The sequence below is a fragment of the Rana temporaria genome, chromosome 2 (genome assembly GCF_905171775.1).
Source record: "Rana temporaria chromosome 2, aRanTem1.1, whole genome shotgun sequence".
NCBI classification, from domain to species: Eukaryota; Metazoa; Chordata; class Amphibia; order Anura; family Ranidae; genus Rana; species Rana temporaria.
The window spans coordinates 238,275,555-238,297,080 of record NC_053490.1 but is presented as its reverse complement, the minus strand read 5'-3'; the positions used below and the strand labels follow the sequence as shown (position 1 = coordinate 238,297,080).

General features: G+C 40.9%; 1 protein-coding gene across 6 annotated transcripts in view; it reads left to right on the top strand.

Annotated features, from left to right (window-relative positions):
• MSI2 (musashi RNA binding protein 2) overlaps nucleotides 1-21,526 on the top strand; it is an 838,983-nt gene that overhangs the window by 704,175 nt on the left and 113,282 nt on the right. The window lies entirely within an intron of this gene.

Below are 21,526 nucleotides of genomic sequence, written 5' to 3'. Positions count from 1 at the left end.
AAAAGGCTAGACTAAGTTACTCATTGTTGAGCATGAAAAAAAAAGGAGGGGGGTTGGGGCTCCCTGATATAAAAAGATATTACTTCGCTGTTAATTTAGCTAGGTTGGTAGAATGGTCAAATACATACACAAAAAAAAAATGGGTACGAATGGAAGAAATATTAAGTAGCACACAATTAAACAGAAATGTATGGATACCACCTAAAATGAGGGAATTGGGCACAAATACACATAGTATAACAAGGAACGTACTTAGAATATGGGACACAATTTTTAGACGGGAAAAATGGGAGTATAACTCTCCACTGATCCCTTTAGTAGGCACAAATTTTTTTCCACCAGGTAATGGAACACGTTTTGGAAAGCTACTGGGGGAGAAAAAATTAAAAGATATTGTCACACGGGGGAAAATTAAACCAAGACAGGATATAAAGATAGGAGAAGGGGAACACATGATGAGTGAATGGGAGTACATGCAGTTAAAACACTTTGTGAGCACATTACCACAACCAATTAGGGAAGACAAAACACTACACCCAATAGAAAAAATTTGCAATATGGATAAACCCTTGTCACACGGTATATCAAAGGCATATGGGATACTAACGGAGCTTGAGTCCCAGGAAACTCTCCCCTTTTTAGAAAAATGGGAAGACGATATGGGTAAAAAGATTGATAAACAACAAATGATAGGTGCAGTATACAATTATGCCTCGGACAACACTACCATCGAAGCAAACTACAAATGTATGGTCCGATGGCACTTGACCCCATTGAGAATGAGTAAGATCCACCCAAATAACTCAGAGCTATGTTGGAGAAATTGTAAGCAAAAAGGAACAACTATGCATATATGGTGGGACTGCCCGAGAGTGCAGGAATACTGGAAAAAAAATTTGGAATATATTGTAGAAATAACGGGGGAGAGGATTCTTTGCAGCCCGCTGACCTGTTTGTTTCACGGAACTGAAAAAACAAAAAAACAGTATGGAACAACGTTGGTCCCAGTGCTGCTAAATGCAGCAAAGGCCCTGATCCCAAAGAACTGGCTACACCCAAAGAGGCCATCAATTAAAGAGTGGATAGAAAGGGTGGAATATATAGAAGAGATGGAGTATCTTGCCTGTAGAGAGACAGGCGGCGAAGACAAATATAGGGTGGTTTGGGAAAAATGGAAAGTGTTTAAATCTACAGAAAAGTTTGTCCAGGGAATGGTAGAAGCAGATAGGTGAGAAACCAAAAAGAAGACAGCATGGCACACAGATCTAGGGAGAGGGGGGAAAGGGGGGAGGGGAAGGGGGGGGGGGGAATGGGGGAAAGAAAAAAAAAAAAAAGGGGGCTAGTCATGTTATAATAGTAAGCAATGCAGCCAGACTGGTTAATCTGTCATTAATGGTTTAAAAATGTCAAATCTATAATTGTACAGAAGAAAAGGAACTTAAATATATAAATAAATTCCACGAATGATGCGAAGCCACAAGAGAGACGTTATGGGCGGTCGAACCGTGAGCTAGTCTCGCTGCTAAATGTGAGCAGAGTCTGACGTGAAAAAATGTTTACAAAAAAAAAAAAAAAAGGATGGTACTGTTCTCCTTAAACCCACTCAAAGTGCAATTCCACTCAAATATCAAAATGTGCCTATGATTAGTATGTCAAATTCCCTAAACTTTTATATTATGCATTTTCTGAAATGCTGATTGCATGGATTAAAAACCTGTGACAGGCCTTTCCTCTAATCGCAGAGTACTCACTCCAATCAGATAAAGCATACTTTATGGCACATGGCAGCTTCCACAGTTTGTTCTGTATTTTTTTTAAGTGTAGTGTAGCGTGAAGAAAATGTTGCAGTGACTGTTGAAAATCAGATAGTTACAATATATCTACTTCCCATTATAAATTGTCCCAAAGAGTAAATTTAAGATCACTTTGACTTTTAACTTGCTGCAAGTCGACATGGACAGAACAGAGCATACCACTTCAGAGCTGGTTTCTGTATGCTTCATTCACTACATGGTTTAGTCACTGACCGACAGCAAGCATGTGCATATCAAATGTCTGCTATAACACTGATTTAGGTCAGGGAGTCAGTTATGAAGTGTTATTATAACTGCCTTGGTGCAAGAACCTTCAAAAAAATGGATGTAAATATCAGCTCCCACACTCAGAATTTGACAGGTTTTCTTTAAAATATAATGAACCAAAAATGTTTTAAATGTTTGGGATAGAAAATGATTCGAACCTCTGTTATGTGGTATGCTTGCAACATAATCTCCCATATTCATAACTGGAAGAGTTTCCTTTAAAGCAGCGGTATCAAACTCAATTTCATTTCGGAAAATGCACTACCATTATGTGTGCCCCTCAAAGGGCCTGTTGTATCTGTAAGACTATCGAAATGTATCCAGGGCTTTTTTTTTCTCAGAGAATAGGTGCAGGAAGTCTCCCCCCACCGAACCGCATTGAATGGTGGGTGTGGCCAAATTTCACGAACAGTGAAGAATCTTAAAGGGGAGATCAATACCAGGAGTACATTATGTGCAGAGTTCAGGGGGTGCCCTATGCACAGTGTGTAAAGTTCTGGGTTTCCCTATGCATAGATTACAGGGTTCAGGGTTGCCCTATGCAAAGTGTGCAGGGTTGAGCTCTTTCACGTGCTATCCACATCTCACTTCCACTGCTCTGATCTCTGCACCACTCTCCCCCATCCCTAACCTCTGCACACATCTCCCTCCACAGCCCTCATCTCTCCCCCTTCTCTAAAAGCTTCCTTGCATCTCACCTACCTGGCCTGGCTCCAGTACCTTCCGGCAGTATAGGCAGCTCTGTCTCGCGCTCTCTAACTTGCAGGTAGATCATTGGTCAGTATCTGTGCACTTACCATGTAATGGCCTATCCCACAAAAAAAGCCCTGGGTTTAACCACTTAAGACCCGGACCAAAATGCAGCTAAAGGACCCGGCCAGGTTTTGCGATTCAGCACTGCGTCGCTTTAACAGACAATTGCGCAGTCGTGCGGCGTGGCTCCCAAACAAAATTGGTGTCCTTTTTTTCCCCACAAATAGAGATTTATTTTGGTGGTATTTGATCACCTCTGCTGTTTTTTCGCTATAAACAAAAATAGAGCGACAATTTTGAAAAAAATGCAATATTTTTTAATTTTTGCTATAATAAATATCCCCCAAAAATACATAAAACATTTTTTTCCCTCAGTTTAGGCCGATACATATTCTTCTACCTAAATTTATAGCGTTTACAATATAGGGTATAGTTTTATTGCATTTTTATAAAAAAAAAATGTTTTACTACTAATGGCGGCGATCATCGATTTTTTTTCGTGACTGCGACATTATGGCGGACACTTCGGACAATTTTGACACATTTTTGTGACTGTTGTCATTTAACAGCAAAAAATGCATTTAAAATGCATTGTTTACTGTGAAAATGACAATTGCAGTTTGGGAGTTAACCACAGGGGGCGCTGATGGGGTTATGTGTGACCTCATGTGTGTTTACAACTGTAGGGGGGTGTGGCTGTAGGTTTGACGTCATCGATTGTGTATCCCTATAAAAGGGATCACACGATCGATGCCGCTGCCACAGTGCAGAACGGGTAAGCTGCATTTGCACACAGCTCTCCCCGTTCTTCAGCTCCGGGGACCGATCGCAGGACCCACGGCTGGGTACTAGTACAGGACGTACCTGTACGTGCATGTGCCCAGCCGTGCCATTCTGCCGACGTAAATGTGCAGGAGGCGGTCCTTAAGTGGTTAAGGGGCCACATGAAATGGCCTGGCAGGCCAGATTCAGCTCATGTGCTTTATACAAAAACTTTATATATTTTTGGATTAAATAGAGAATGGTTGGAAACTCTGCCAGATTTTTATTTTTGCAATTGTAGCTTCCACTTTTAACCTGACAAATTCTGTTTAAGGGGTATGGCTTTGAATTGTGTGGTAAGAAAACCTGTGATATCACTTTCTTTATTTGCAAATGGCAACATGCAAACTAATTTCCTTGGGAATGATAAAGAATTTGATAATTAAGAAGCAATCCTGTGTGAAAATGTTTCTCACACATTATTTCATTTATCTTTTTTTGTTTTTTCAAGAAACTAGTACAATATATACCAGCACTTGCAGCCACATACAGTAAATTAAAGCCTTAGGGCATAAACAAAAGTGTAATTTACGCTAACAAGTATCCTTATTATTTAAACTGAAATTATTGTTGTAGGGAGGTTGAATTAAATACAAATAGAGGGTGCGAAGTCCAGTTACTGGTGTAAGCAACATTAAATTGATCTGAAAGCCTTGGGGTTTTCTTGGACAGCGTATAGAACACTTTGAAATCCCTTATTGTGAAATATCTGCCAATTGAAGTGTCTGAATTCACGTTAGTTATCCTAAATAGCTCGGTAAAGCTTGTAACTTAAGGCAATTATAAAAGAAGTATGCTTATGGAGAGTCCAGCAGGTACAGTTGCAGGAAAACAAACTACTGTATGGAGCTTTACAAAACCTGTTAGGTCTTTGTGTCCAAATTGCAACAAGCATAATTCAGGACTAACCCTGTCAAACCTGATTGTTATGGAAATGTAGGATCTCAACAAATGCGATAATCATATCAACAAGAATCAATTTACAGCAATAAATAATTGTTTTATATAATGCCAGCTACTCCCATGGTGCTGTGCAGAGTTAGGATTACATCTAGGATAATTATATGATTACATAATTAAAGCAGTTAAATTAAATGCATATAATAATGGATGTCTTATCTTTCCTCACCAGTGCAGGCAGTGACCATGAAGAAATATATCACCATACTATTTTGTTTGCTTTTATTAGTCTTGTCAGATACTGTTTTGTATTAGAACCCTAGATAAAAATACCATGTACCTGGTTCATGTTGTTTTTTTCCCCCCATAATAAGTAGAAACATGCTACTTTTGTTTAACAGAGATAGTAAAAACATGGCTTTTGGCTTTGCATTAATTTAACTCCACAGACCTCCATGTGGGTTTCTTGGTATGTTCAGGAGGATGTTTTTTATAATATCACAGTTTGATCTGATTTAAGTGAAAATACATTTTGACAATGTTAAAGGAGAAATCTAGGCAAAAACCTAACTAACGCTAAACCGCCTCTGTGCCACATTCTAAACCTAATCTATCTAACCCCATCAGCTGTCAGCCACGGCTTCGCTGTGTAGGCAGGTGCAGAAGGGGCATCCAACAACAGAAGCCCCATAATAAGTCTATGGGTAACGTCGCTTCCTATTCATTTCGGTCCTCTCTTGCACACAGCATCCGCCGCTGGAGACCGGCTCGGATCGGGTGCAGAATAGATGAGTACAGTGAGTTTTGCTTTACAGGGTTAGATAAATTATGCTTAGAATGTCTAACAGAGCAGGTTTTAGCATTAGTTTAGGTTTCGCCTGGACTTCTCCTGTCAAGCTAAACTCCAGCCAAATGACCAACAGCTCTGTCTTACAGGGGAGAGGACCTGATCTTTCTTTGCTGCAGTTTCACTTTCATGTACAGGTCCCTTCCTCATTCCTACGCAGTGACTAAAAACTAAATCATGGGTGGAGAAAAAGCACTGATGATCATCTCTCTGTCACTCTGCTTTCTCATAATATCATCATGCTCCCTATGCTGCAGTGCACCTAATTGGCTCCTTATTCTGCTTTTCCCTCTTCCTCCCTTTGCTCTGAATTACCATATGTACAGTAGACTTCAAGATGCTGATGTGAAGTAAAATTTAGGTAATGACACGGCTTGCATTGCAAAAAAATAGTTATACATGTGGTAATGATTACAAAGCTGCATTAAGTTTTTGTCTTTTATTTGTGTCTGCAGTCCAGCTTTAAAGTGACCCTGAGCGCTAGCCTTATTCATATGTATCCTCTACATGGCCCTGTAATCTATTTTTTCATTATATAATTTCTTAAGCTGGGTACACATGGATATAAACGTGGCTGGTTCAGCAGGGATCAGCTGAATTTTGACCTGTGTGTGGGCCTCCCTGTTCGACAAAAACTGCTGAAAAACTTAACACTAATAAGTCATCAGGACCAAATGGCTTGCACCTGAGAGTCCTTAAGAAACTCAGTCAAATAATTGACAGACCATTGTTCCTAATTTTTACCAACAGTATACTGACTGGAATGGTACCAGCTGATTGGAGAAAAGCCAATGTAGCACCAATATTTAAAAAAGGGCTACAATACATCCCTGGGAATTAGACGAGTTGGCCTAACATCAATTGTGTGCAAGCTTTTGGAGAGGATGATAAGGGACTATATACAAGATTTTAGTAATGAAAATTATATCATTAGCAGTAATCTGCATGAATTCATGAAGAATGGTTCTTGCCAAACCAATCTATTAACCTTCTATGAGAAGATGAGTTGCCATCCGAATAAAGGAAGGCCCGTAGACGTTGTATATCTGGATTTTGCCAAAAAGCAATACAGTAAGTAAGATCCGTTGGCATTGGCCATAGGTTTAGTACATGGATTGAAAACTGGCTATAGGGGCAAATTCACAGGGTAATGATAAATAGGGAGTACTTGGAATGGTCCGGGTGAAAAGTGGGGTCCCCCAGGGTTCTGTCCTGGGACCAATCCTATTTAATTTATTCATAAACAACCTGGAGGATGGGATAAACAGGTCATTCTCTGTATTTGGGGAGAACACTAAGCTAAGCAGGGCAATAACTTATCCGCAGGATGTGGAAACCTTGAAAGAAGATCTGAACAAATTAATGGGTGGGCAAAATGGCAAAGGAGGTTTAATGTAGAAAAATTTAAAAAAATGCATTTGGGTGGCAAAAATATGAATGCAATTTACTCACTGGGGGAGAACCTCTGGGGGGAATCTAGGATGGAAAAGGTCCTGGGGGTCCTAGTAGATAAAAGACTCAGCAATTGCATTCCATTGCTGAGTCTGTCATCTCCTAGGACCCCCCAGGCAATCTGCTGCAAGCAAAGCAAACATAATATTTGCATTCATTAAAAAGGAGATTAACTCCAGAGATAAAACGATAATTCTCCCACTCTACAAGACTCTGGTCCGGCCGCATCTGGAGTATGCTGTCCAGTTCTGGGCACCAGTCCTCAGGAAGGATGTGCTGGAACTGGAGAGAGTCCAGAGAAGGGCAACAAAACTAATAAAGGGACTGCTGGACATTAGTTATGAGGAAAGGTTACAAGCACTGAACTTGTTCTCTATGTAACTATGACAATAGTCAGATAAGTAGATTGACTTCTGTCAAATGACACTGCTGAGAAACTATCATTCGATCTGTGGCTGCAGCGCTGGTCTGACAGTGAAGGAGGTTGAGAGTAATAAAAGGTCATTTTTTAAGTTAAGAATGCATATTTTCACCTCTAAGTTGTGTCAATGCCTCATTATGGCAGCTATGCCTGAATTGTTTTCTCTTGTCCCTGAATTGGATGAGGTTGATTGGTCTGAGCTCTGGGACTTTCTCTCATTTAGTGTCTGCCGTACAGGCTTCATAGGATGAATAAGAGTATGTCCTGTGCTTGCTGGAGATGCACACTTTTGACTGAATATTTTTTTCAAATTTTTTGGCCTATCTCGAGTGTCTCTGGCTATCATTTCCATGATGCATGTACAACTTTCTCCTATTCCTAGGTATTACTTGTTGGGCCTGGTAGAGGACCTTGCTAACACAGTAGTGGTGAGAACCCTGCTAAACGTATTGCTATTTTATGCTAAGAAGGCTATTACTATGTGCTGGTAAAAATCCTCTGCACCCACGATCCGCTTCTGGATATAACTGGCTAACTCTAAATTACCTCTATACCAGGAAACATATAACAATGGAGGGTGTACAAAACAAATTCAGAAGGTTTTGTCAAGCTGGGTAGATAGTCCCTCCACAGGCACTTTTGTTGATGTTTAATATTGCTAAGACATTGTCTTGCATGCAATCTTTGGGTCCCCCCCCCCCACCCACTCCTGTTGGGTGCTGTATACTTCTTAGTTCTATCCATGCACATATTTTTGTATGCTGCCTTTATTGGAAATTTAATAAAAGATGTGTTTTTTTTGTGTGTGTCATGTTAATTACGGCATTTATTACGGCAGCTGGTTACTAGAGGTGTTGAAGTTTTAAACATTAGTAAAATTTCTTTAGGCACCCAGTTTTAAATTAACTTATATTTTCCTTTATGTTGACGAACATTTCCCGACCTACAGTATATAGCCCTAGTATGATCCAAAAGAGATGTTGTATGTATAGTCCAAACTTTTTTCAGATCAATATTAAAACCATTAAAACTAGGGTTGTCCCGATACTAGTATCGGTATCGGGACCGATACTGAGCATTTGCGCGAGTACTTGTACTCGCGCAAATGCTCCCGATGCTTCCCCCGATACTTTATTTTTTTTTCTCCTGAGTGGGGGCAGAGAGGGGGCGGGGAGCGGTCGGAGAGCAGACTAAGGAGGCGGGATCGGAAGGTGGAGAGGAGGCGGGATCTGAAGGCGGAGAGGAGGTGGGATCGGAAAGCGGAGAGCACAGCAGTCCTCGGGTATGTATAACATACCACTGGAGAAGAACTGCTGCCGCCGTCTAGTTGTTTGCACGTGCCAGGGTATCATGTGAAAATATGCAGAAAATAGAAAGGTCATCCCCCCGCCGTCTAGTTGTTTGGCGCTCAGGGAACATAACCGCTTTAATTTGAATAGCTGTATGTTCCCCGCCGCGCGTCGTCATAGCTCCTCCCCCTTGTCCGGGCACTTTGATAGGCAGGATTGGACGGGTTATCTGTCTATCAAAGTGCCGGACAAGGGGGAGGGGCTATGACGACGCGCGGCGGGGAACATACAGCTATTCAAATTAAAGCTGTTATGTTCCCTGAGCGCCGAACAACTAGACGGCGAGGGGATGACCTTTCTATTTTCTGCATATTTTCACATGATACCCTGGCCGTTCAAAGGAGGCAAGTATTGGGAGCCACAACCCCCAGTGTGGTGGACACAGCAGTTGTGGGAGCAGCGAGCCAGTGTGCAGGTTTCCGGGTGATGTTTAGGTATGTCATCTGACCTGTAGCTGTAACCTGCCTGCATTAAAGCTACTGTGAGCAGGTGGAAAGTGGTTAATACAGTTTCCAATGAAGCTCTCTCACTTTTTTTTACTACAAGCAGTGCAAGTGAACCTAAACTTGGCTTGGTATCAGAATCTTTCAGTCCACTGTATAGCAGAGCTGAGAGTGTAGGAGGAGAAGCAGCATGAGATGCCAGTCTAAGGCAGTGCAAGGAGCAACTTTGAAGTGACTCTGTTGTTGTACTAAATGTAGCCAACCAGGAAATACCTGATAATAAGTCACTGATTGATGTCACTCATTTGCACTGATTGGTGGCACTGCTGCAGCTTTAATGTAATCAGGGCACTGATGATTAGTGCCCCGATTACCTTTCCTGTTCTCCCCAGCGAGTTGATGCTGCTGATCGGCTCTCCTCGCCACACATTCTGTTAGAGGAGGTCTGATTTACGGCACCTCCGCATTTACATGTGACCGGCTGTGATTGGACACGGCCGATCACATGATTAAAGAACCGCGTCAGCGGCTATTTACAGACATCGGGTTCGCGCTGTGTCCTAGACGGCGGGGGGGGGGGGGATGAGCCCTACACAAGGCTGCATTTGGGGGGGAGACACAGACAGCTGCAATTGGGAGACACAGACAGCTGCATTTGGGGGGGAGACATGGCTGCATTTAAAAAAAGTATCGGTAATCGGTATCGGCGAGTACATGAAAAAAAGTATCGGTACTTGTACTCGGTCCTAAAAAAGTGGTATCGGGACAACCCTAATTAAAACCATTGTCAGTTCATGTTTTGCTGTGTCCTGTTAAGAAGGTTTCTTGTCCCTCCTGTTCTGTGTATACTACAGGGAGTGAGTGAGTGAGTGAGTGAGTGAGTGAGTGAGAAACGTATATAGCGCAACACGTGCAAACTGAATCGCCTCTGGGAGGGAGTAAAGCCTCGTACACACGATCGGACATCTGATGGAATCTATACCGATGGATTTTTTAGTTGGATATCCGATGAAGCTGACTTTCATCAGTCTTGCCTACACACCATCAGTCAAAAATCCGACCGTGCCAAAACGCGGTGATGTAAAACACTACGACGTGCCGAGAAAAATTAAGTTCAGTGCTTCTGAGCATGCGTCTACTTGATTCTGCGCGTTCATGGATTTTTGACCGATGGACTTCCACACAGACGATTGTTTTTTTTCTATCGTTTTTTTATCCATATGAAAAATGTAAAACAAGTTCTATTTTTTTTCACCGATGGAAAACCAACCGATGGGGCCCACACACGATCAGTTTGTCCGATGAAAACAGTCCATCGGTCTGTTTTCATCGGACAAACCGAACGCGTGTACAGGGCTTTAGAGGATATCTCTACACAGCTGTCATAGTAACAAGTGTACTGAATAGTAGATATTCCCTAACTGTTTTTTTTTTAAACAGTGGTCACCAGGACAAACAGGGACTGCAATTCCACACTGTGGGGACACGCATAGCAAAAAAACAAAACCTCTCTTTGAACTTTGTCCCTGCTACATCAAAACAGCTATGCTGTTTCAGATATATTTTTTTCCCTCAACAATCTGAATGCATTCATTGTTCAAGAATATTTAAAACAATCCAATTTAAATTGTCCACACAGCCTTTATTTGCTGTGATCACCTGGATAACGACAGGTTCTCTTTTATATAAATAGAGTCTTCCGTAATGCTGGGCTGCTTGATGGTTCAACATAGTGAAAACTGTTTTAGTTTGATAATATCAAAAAAATAAACGGATTGCTTTTCTTCCATCCTGTGTTTTTAAGATTTTGCTTTGCATCCATACAAATACACAAATGTTCATTTCATAAATACAGCATGCTGTTTTGCCCATTTTCAGAGACTGGGGGAAGATTAGCAAGTTCATAACCATAATATAGTGCAGAGATGTGATCCAAAATGAATCCTCTTATGTTTGTCCCTCATTAAATCTTTGAGTATAAACTCTTTAAATACAACAGATGGTTATTTGCTGCATTAACATAGCTCATTAATTCCAGTTACTCCCTAGCTACTGGTAGAGAGTAGAGCTATGTTTGAGTCAGCCTGTTTCATTCTGGCATCGGCTTTTAAACATCTAAGGTGGAGATAACCAAACGCAACAAGAGGACTGAGGTTATATGTCCTATAATCCGTGTTTGATAATATGTAACCAAATTTTCAGCCAGGAATAAAATCAATTAAAGTAATTGCCTTTTCAGAACAGAAGGTTATCACATATCGTTGAACATTTGCAAGGTAGCAGTCATATGCTTCTTACCATATGCTAAAATTTTAAAAGTTTGTGAAATAATTCAATTGTCTTGCAGTTGTGGGTATTGTAAATTGTTTGCACTAGAAGGCTTTCTGGTTTTATATAGTCAACCCACTGTACCCTAAAAGTGTTCCAGTAGTCAGTCTAATTAAAAACCAGTAAACTGAAGCTCTGCTATGAAAATTAAAATGTACGTGTTTCGCAATTTTATGTTAGTTGGTGAGGCCATTATGTATGTCAGACAATAGCAAGGTCTGGGAGCTGGAGAAGTCAATGTCTGATTCAGAAGCTAAACATTGAAATTTGCATAATAAGGCCACATGCAAACTATATTCTCTGACGCCTTTTCTCCAGAATGCGATTTTGGTGGGGGGGGGGTCTGCCTCTAAATGCCCCTGCCTCTAAACTTCTGTAAATGCCTATTGTGTGCATTACACTAAATGAGGTGTTCATGAAGTATAATATATTTGTTATTAAAAAATAAAAATGGCTTATGGCTATGGCTGTGAAAGTTGGACCATAAAGAAGGCTGAATACCAAACCAAATAATTTATGCTTTTGAAATATGGTGTTAGAGAGGACTCTTGAAATTCCCTTGGACGGCAAGGAGATCAAACCAGTCAATCTTGAAGGAAATCAACCTTGAATATTCGCTGGAACTCAAATACTTTGGCCACCTAATGCGAAGAGAGGACTCATTGGAAAATACCCTGGTGCTGGGAAACATGGAAGGAAAAAGAGAAGATGATGACATAAAACAAGATGGATAGATGGCATCATTGAAACAATGATCATGAAGTTAAACAAGCTCTGGGAGGCAATGGAGGACAGAAAAGCCTGGTGCGCTATGGTCCATCAGGTCACAAAGAGATGGACATTACTAAACAACGAACATGTTATACTTACCTGATCTGTACTATGATTTTTCACAGAGCAGCCCTGATACTCCTATGCTCGTGTCCCCTGCTGGCACTCCTGGCTCCTCCCTCCCGTCAAACACCCACCATAGCAAGCCGGTTGCTATGGGGCACTCGTGCTCCCTCCTCACTGCCTGTGATAGACAGCTGTTATCTCTGAATCTATGAGGAGGGAGAGAGCCGCTGCTATCATTCAAATCACTGCATTGAGATTGGGTTCAGATAAGTATAAGCTGGTGAGGGGAGCTGCAATCAAAAGGTTTGTCCCTTAATTCAGAGAATGCATTAAGGTAAAAACTCTTCAGCACTTTGAAGCAGAACTCCAGCCTTTAGCCATCTATAGTTTTTTATACTTCCTTGCAACCCCCACACGTTATGCAGCTGTCTTCACTTATTTTCACATTTACCTGATGTTTTCTAATTTAAAATGAAAAGACAAAAAAAAGATCATATGGCCCTTCTTTTTTCACCAAGTATAAGCGGGCAGAAGCAGATGGAACCAAAACACGTGTGGCTTTAAAGTACATTGCAGTAACAATAGTATTTTATGTTTAGTCTAGGTACAAGTAAGCAAAACGAGCATAACAACCAAAGAACACCTCTGCTATGTAGCTTAAACCCTTCATGCTGACCTTGCGCAAATATGTGGCCTCACTGGACTTTTTTCTGTGTGGCTGCATATCTCTCTTGAGCACACTTACAGGACAGAGACCGGGGTCTCACTGAGGGCTCAGTTCTAAAGATCAGGACCCAGAACGTCCCTTTCTGGGTCACCTCACTTGCCTCAGGTAGGATCAGTGTTCATGATTCAACAATATGAAAGAGACTGGGCAAAAATGGAATCCCGAGTTCCAAGGCCAAAGTCACTGCTGACCAAAAAGAAAAAAAACAAAAAACATCTTGATTGTCCCCAAGAATTTTAGGTAAATATTCTGTGGACTGATGAGACAAAAGAAAAATATTTTTGGAAGGTGTGCCTCCCATTACATCTGGCATCAAACTAATACAGCATTTTATAACAAGAACATCATAACAGTCAGACATCGTCTGGGGCTGCTTTGCAGCTTCAGGACCTGGACGACTTACCATAATTGATGGAACCATGAATTATGAGCTCTACCAGAAAATCCTAAAGAGAATGTCCTACCATCAGTTTGTCACCTCAGGCTCAAGTGCACTTGGGTTATGCAGCAGGACAATGATCCGAAACACAACAGCAAGTCCAACTCCAAATGGTTCAAGCAAAGCAAAATATAGGTTTTGGCGTGGCCTAGTCAAAGCCCAGACTTAAATCCAATTGAGATGTTGTATCATGACCTTACACAGGCCGTTAATGCATGAAAACCCTCCAATGTGGCTGAATTAAAACATTTCTGCAAAGAAGAGTAGGCCAAAATTCCTCCACAAAAATGTGAAAGACTCATTGCCAGTTATCGCAAGGGTGGCACAACCAGTTTTTAGATCTAGGGGGCAATTACTTTTTCACATAAATCCAGGCAGGTTTGCCATAATAAATGAAACCATAATTTTCATTTAAAAAATGCATTTTGTATTTACTCTGGTTATCTTTGTGTAATAATAAAACGTGTTTGATGATCTGAGTTAAGTGTGACAGATATGCAAAAAAAATAAAAAATCAGAAAGGGGCAAATACTTTTTCACACAACTGTATGTGGTATCGCTACGATCATTGAGAGCAGGAGAATTTATTTTTAGTTGTTTTTTGGTGGTAGGTTATCAAGAAATTTACATTTAAATTTAAAAAAAAGTGTTTTTTTTTTTTTACTATTTTTGGGTTAGTTTTCCCTAGATGATAAAAAAAATCTGGAGATATCCATAACTATTTACTACCAAATGAAAGCCCAGTTCGTCTTGGGAAAAAAAACAAGGTAATCCACCTGGATGCACACAGTAGTTGTGATGATACAGTATGTATGGTTTTACTAACACATGTAAACATTGAAAAATTGGGCTTAAGCATTAAGAATTGTTTTACCCACAGGCGTGAGGAGGTTAAAATACTTGGCAATAGCATTTTACAGCTCTTCTTTGCTGTCTTGCAGAATTAAACCGACCACTGGAAATTTAAGCATCTGACACTTTGAGGTGTGTCAAATGCCTGCAGTTCTGAAGAAAATTGCACTTTAAACCAACATATCTTTTTATGGATTGATCCTAAAAGGTGTCTGCAGACTTTGGATTTCAGACTTACAACCCTGTCATTTCCAGGTGGATCTGGCAATGTATGTAAAGAGGAGCATAGTTATAGAATGATTTTATAAGGCATGTTGAAAAGCACTATTATTAGAGCTGCTGTTGGATGTCTCTGTGATGTGCCTTTCCTGCCCTGCTCAATATCCTAAACACAGTAACTATTCACACTTCTATACTGTTTGTGTGAAAGTGCGACCTTGCACATATGCCTGAGTTCAGGTGGATTGTGCATGCATATTCAAGAACTTATTTTGTAGCCTTAAAACAACCTTTTGTAAGTTTGTATAGGAGCTGTCTCATTATGGAACAATAAAGAACATTAGATTATTATTCTAGAATAGTAGAATTTTAGATTAATGTTTCTTCAGAAGGGTTCTTCTAGAGTTTGCTTGCAGTTTCTTAAAGTAGAAGAAAACCCTAACTATAACAATTCTTAAAAATGTTCCTTTCCCCCTACCTATCCTCTCTAACCTGTATAAAAAGTGTACTGACCTATTTTTACACTCATATGGTCCACTCATATGGTCCTGTAGCTCTGTGAAAGGAGCACTCAACAGCTGCAAATTCCAGGGTGTGAATTTTGGGAGCTGTATAATCGCCCAAAGGCTGCTAAGGTCCCAGTCATTGTGAGCGCTCAGTGACACTGGAAGCTGGAGCTGTGGGATCAAGTTGACAGGGGTCTGGAGCACATTAAAATTGGTAAATATGCAGATATTTTTTTATTCCGGTTAGGCAGGGATAGGAGGAGGCAGAAAGTATTTTTTTTTATAAATAGTTATAATTAAGATTTTTTCCCACTTTGCCAATGCGCATACTCAGGAAAGTTACCACTGACACCAGTGATGATGTTAGTGTTCTGTAAGGGGGTGCATTCTTTTCCCTAACCACCAATGTAAGGGAGCACTCTTCCACTAACCATCAACTTATAGCAGAAGATTTCCACTGACCACTAATAAGAACCCATTTCTTCATTGACCACCAATGTAAGGTTCTCCCACTACTAAGAAAAGCACAACAGGAGTGGTACCAGACACAACTTTGACTTTCACCAGACACAACTGATATAAATTTCATAGACGAACACTGTTCACTGATGAGTGAACTGATTGATGGCCTCTTGCTTGCAGCAATTAAATATGCTGTCTTTATATGTAAGCAGAAGGTAAAGGTGGTAGTAGCCATTTGACCATACCATATTCTGATGGAGAAATTGAACTGATATATTTCAATAGGTAAAGATTGTCCCTTCTTCCATAAGGCAGGATCCTGAATTACATTGTTGTGCTGGTTCACATTAGTGCGCTCTGCAGTGCAAATCACATGCAATGTCCGTGCGTTTCGGTTTCAGCCATACAGATAGTATGGCTGAATTTGCATCGCATTCTAACCAGACTCGCACAGGACCCTTCTTTTAGTCTACACCAGAATCGGATCACATTGAGTGTTGACACCTTAGCAATCCGATTCATGTCCAAACTGTCAGTTCGCAGTGGAATATGCAAACTGAAATGGGGTGTCATTAACATTGTATTGACACTCCAAGCAGTTTGCATATGGCAGTGTGAACTGCATTGCAAGTCGGGTACGGGAACCCTCAGTAGATTTGCAGGGTTCTCACATTGCACAAATTTGAACCGGGACTTATAGCACAAAAAAACCTTAGTTTCTCCTATCCAGTGTCATTCTTTGCAGTGACCAAAAGCTTATTTGATATTCCCATCACGTGAACGCTAATATCCCTACCTTCCACAGCTGCTGGCTCTTGCTCTTTTTACCAAGTGCCAGTGAGTGGCCAACACATTAGTTTTTTACGATGGAGGTAAACCCAGTGAATGAGATTCATTAGAATCTCATTGGGATGTCCACTTTCCAAAATGGGGTCTTTTTGGGGGGTGTTCATGCTGTACCGGCATTTTTGCTTGATATATTTTAAAACGAAGTAAGGGAAACTGTATTTTTTTTGTCTTTCTTTAATCAGCTAAAAAATAAAGACCCAGGGGTTATTATATACCACCAATAAAAGCTCTATCTGTCTCAAAAAATGTAATAAATTAATTTGGATACAGTGTCTCATCACCAAGTGATTGTCAAAGTATTGCAGCTTCAAAAAATGGCCTGGTAATGAAGGGGATGAAACAAGCAAGTACTGCAGTTTTTAGGAAGGTATGGTTGGGTAAAGATAGCAGACTGGTCATTGTCAAATGAAACCCTCAGTGCCCAGAATATGCAATATTTATTTTAGCTGGACAGACATTAATCGCACTCTTTTTTCCATGAACAAACATATATTTTTTTCATAGACTGTACAATCTTTGCAAATGAAAACAATTTCCTTCGTATTACACCATATTTAATTAAATTAAAACTGGTGCTGTAGAGTTAAGGAAATATCCCTAGTCGCCTATCCCCTGTCATGTGTTTAGTGCCCCATACATTTACTTGCAATAATTGTTGCAATAGTGTATAATTCCTTAAAATTTTTTACACAAATGTTGTTCCTACATGGATACAAATTTTCCACAGTGCAATTTTCCTCTAGAGCGCCTCTTTCTGCTTTTGTAGTTCCTTCAGAAACGGGGATCATTTCATTAAAACATGTACCATAAGGGATAGGGGCACACTGGTGGTTGGAACCATAGAGGGTAGAAATGCACCAATGGCTTAAATTTGTCAGCAATCTTTCCATATACTTTGACTTACCCATGTTCTTCCTTAGGTTCCCATTGAACTGTTTGGTTTTCCTCCCGCAGCCATCCCAGTTATTCATTCGAATGAAATTTTTCTTGTTTATAAAGAAGTTAACTGAAAAATGTATCAAAATAGAGTGAAAATTGTATCCATGTACAGTAGGAACAAGATTTATTTTAAAAACGTGAAGGGATTATGCTCTTATGTAGCAAATATTGCAAGTAAATGTATGAAGTACTAAACACCAAATGGAATGCACGAAAAGGGAAACATTTAGATTTCTACTGTACTGTATATGTCAAAATTTTAGTGAATATGATGTGATTATACACATTTTTTTTTTTTTTTTGCAAGAATTTTGCAGCCCATCAATAAAAATATATATATATTTTTGGAAATTGTGTGTCTGGCACCAAGAAAGTCCCACTAAATATTGTAAAATGTTGATGTTGTAAGATGTTGTGCCCACTATCCCCCACCGGTCCACTTGGTTTCCTGTATATGTTAAACCCTCTGTAACCTGAGAGATGGCACTGTCCTTGTAACCGATGCAATTTGTGAGTTAATTATTATGTACTTTTTGTTCTCCTGGGTGTATTGGGGTCAACATGTTATGCCTTGTACACACAATCGGAATTTCCGAGAGAAAAAGTCAGATGCAATTTTTTCATCGAATATTCCGACAGTGTGTGTGTCCCATCTGAGTTTTTCCATCGGAAATTCCGATGGACTTGGAAAGAGAACATGTTCTCTTAGAATTTTTTTTCATCTAAAAAAATAAATAAAATCGGCAATTCTGTTCGTCTGTATGGAACTCAGACTGAGAAAAAAAGCATGCATGCTCAGAATCAAGTCGACGCATGCTCGGAAGCATTGAACTTCATTTTTCTTGGCTCGTCGTAGTGTTGTACATCACTGCATTTTGGACAGTCGGAATTTGGTCTGACAGTGTGTATGCAAGACAGCTTGAACATAATTCTGATTGTGTGTACAGGGCATTAGATGCAGATACAATGTAAACATTCAGCATTAAGCCATGCCAAACTAGATCACTGCATCTAGTAGCTCCCTAAATATGTAAAGAATTATTTTAGTCACTAAATGATGTGCCTATAGCAAATATGTTATCTGGAGCATCAAAAAGAAAATACCATTTTGGAAGTGCTTTTAACTTGCATAACTCATTTTCTTCACCTCCCCACACAGAATTCATGACTCCTGTGTTTACCTCGTATTATTCTGGTTGTTGGGTTGCCAGGAGAGCATTTATATACACAGAATTTTGTCAAATCTCAGAAGTTACAAAAAACTTTAACATTTTATTTATTTGCATAATTTATTTGTTCTTTAACATTTCTGGCTGAATCTGGGGTTCTTTTTTTTTAAAATAGTTTTTAATTTTTAAGTATGTGTGCAGATGTGTTGTTGCCCCTTTTCTGGTAAAGGTGTACTTTGCAACATAAGATATGGAGCCCTGGAGGAGACGTAGATAGTGTAAATATTACAGATCAAAAGCTTACACTGGACCACTTTGTTCTATTTTTTTTCTGACACCCATAAACCCCATGAACCCAGAACATTTCTGTTAGAATAATCAATGAGATGTGCAAACTCAAACAAGCAAGCACACAAGGTTATCAGTTTGGATTGGCTCACTATCTTTCTCACTCCAGTAGTATGCCTCCTATGGAGTGTGACCAAGCACACTTCTGGATTTTACCACGGGTGTCACAGTAGCAGCTAAAGAGGGACATTCTTAAAAGGTTGGTGAACTCCATGGCTGGTTGCCTGTAAAATGCTTGCTCATGCAGTCACCTAGCCCCCACATGTGTACTAGCCTACCCTTGTGTGCCCCCCCCCCCCAGTTCCTAAGCCTCCCTGTGCCTCTGCTACCTCCCAGGTCTACTTTATATATGCTTCACTTGCCAATTCTGGTCACAGACACTTCTCTTGGTCCACTTCACCTGTCACTCCTGGCTGTAGGCACTGCACCTGGTACACTCCACCTGTCGCTTCTGGCTGCAGGCACTGTTCTTTGTATCTGTCTCTTCTGGTCACAGAGACTGCTTCTGGTACAAACCAGCTGTCATTCTTGGCTACAGGACAAGGTTCATGGTACAAATCCACCTGTCACTCCTAACTGCAGTCATTGCTCCTGGTACTCTCTGCCTATTGCTCCTTGCCACAGGCACGGTTTTTGGTACACTCCACATGTTGATTCTTACTATCATTCCTGGCTTACTCTGTTTGCCAACTCTGCTTCCATGAGCTCTTGCTATGGGGCACATCCTTTCATCTCTCCTTGGTCTTCATCTTCCTACAATGTATGGAAGTATCTCTGGAAGCGACTTAGGACAGGGATTCACCCATACCATAGTGAGAATGTCCGTGTTGAATGTCAGCCATCCCTTAGGCTCTGGTGAGTCCAGTTGGCATATGATCTGGTTCAACTCTTCATGCTTGTTTTGTGACTATTTTAATGGGACCCTTAAAATAAACACTACTGATGCACCCTTATCTGAGGAAGCCCAGGCCCAGGCATTGGCCTGAAGATTGGACTGCCAAGAGTCAAACCAAACCCAAAATAATGGCCTTCGTGCAGAGCCTGTCAAACAGCCTTGAACAGTTGCATCAGAATCTTCAGGTAGCATTCCCAACATTGGCTTCTGTGCCAACATGCCAACTCTTCCACTTTCCTCCTGCAACTTCCACCAGTCTACTCTGTTGATCCGTTGGCTTCATCTCCAGAGACTCTTTCCCCCCTAGAAGCTCCGGGAGTGGGGCAGAACCTGCCTCGCCCCAGAGGAACATTTCATGGAGACACATCCAGGGGTTGTGTATCTGTTGTGGGGAGAAGGGTATTTTTTTCTCTAAATGTTATTACCTGGGAAACTCCGGAGTCTAGTTCTTTCTGGGGTGAGATACTAGACAGTTTTAAGCCTACATTCACCATTTTTGTTCTTGCCCCCCTCTAATGCTGTGACAAACCTCACCAGTGCAGAGTTTCATCGATTCAGGTGCAGCAGGGGACATCCTGAGTCTCATCTTAACGCAAACCCTGGGCAATCAATTTAATTCCACTTTTTCTCCTCCTGAAGGTCTTTGTCATTGAATACACCATCTTACCATCTGGCCCTATCCACTGAGACTGTGCCACACTAATTATCGGTCAGCTTACTTCCTCATAAGGAAATTTCCTTCCTGGTTCTTCCTAAGCTCTCCACCTCCATATTTAGAGACTCTATGGCTGCATGCTCAAACTTTCAAAAGTGTGGCAGTTTTTTTCATGGGGTAATACTTGTTTTTCTGACTGCGTATTCAAAGCAATTACTCCAAAGTCAATTTTACTCCTTCTTGCAGAAGCACTTTGACTTTCCATGCAGAGTATATAAACTATGGGCCAGATTCACAAAGGGGATACGCCGTCGTATCTCCTGATACGCCGTCGTATCTCCTGATACACCGTCGTATCTCCTGATACGCCGTCGTATCTCCTGATACGCCGTCGTATCTCTGTTTCTTCATAGAATCAGTTACGCATAGATATCCCTAAGATCCGACAGGTGTAATTGTTTTACACTGTCGGATCTTAGGATGCAGTACCGCGGCCGCCACTGGGGGGAGTTCGCGTCGTAAACCAGCGTCGGGTATGCAAATTAGGATTTACGGCGATCCACAACGGATTTTCGCGTTCGCTACGTCGCCGCTAGTCTAGTTTCCCGTCGCAAATTTAGTCGTTTTGGGTGCCCTGACTTTAGTCAGCAATCGTATTGCTGTCTAAAGTATGGCCGTCGTTCCCGTGTCGAAATTTAAAATTTAACGTTGTTTGCGTAACACGTCCGGGAATACGGAAGTACGCTACACGCGTCGCCGTTCGAAAAAATGACGTCACGGCGCGCAAAGCACGACGGGAATTGCAAAACGGAGCATGCGCAGTAGGTCCGGTGCGGGAGCGCGCTTAATTTAAATGGCACACGCCCATTTGAATTGGCCCGCCTTGCGCCGGAGGCAGTTTTCATCGCAAGTGCTTTGTGAATCAGGCACTTGCGATGAAAACTTGCAGCGGCGTAACGTATCATAGATACGTTATGCCGCCGCGATTCTACGTGAATCTGGCCCTATTATTTTAAGCTGCATACTTTTTTTTTTTTTTTTAATAGCTGTAGTTTTTATTGTGTATGGACATGGGATTTGTTGAGTAAATCTATGTCATGATGCTTTAGTAGTCCAAAAATGCAAGCAATATAGCTATACACGTAATACATTTTTTCTTTGAATTGTTCTGGTACTTAAGTCAAAGAAATCTGGTTCAGAAATGTTGATTGCAACATAGAACAAAATGCAAGT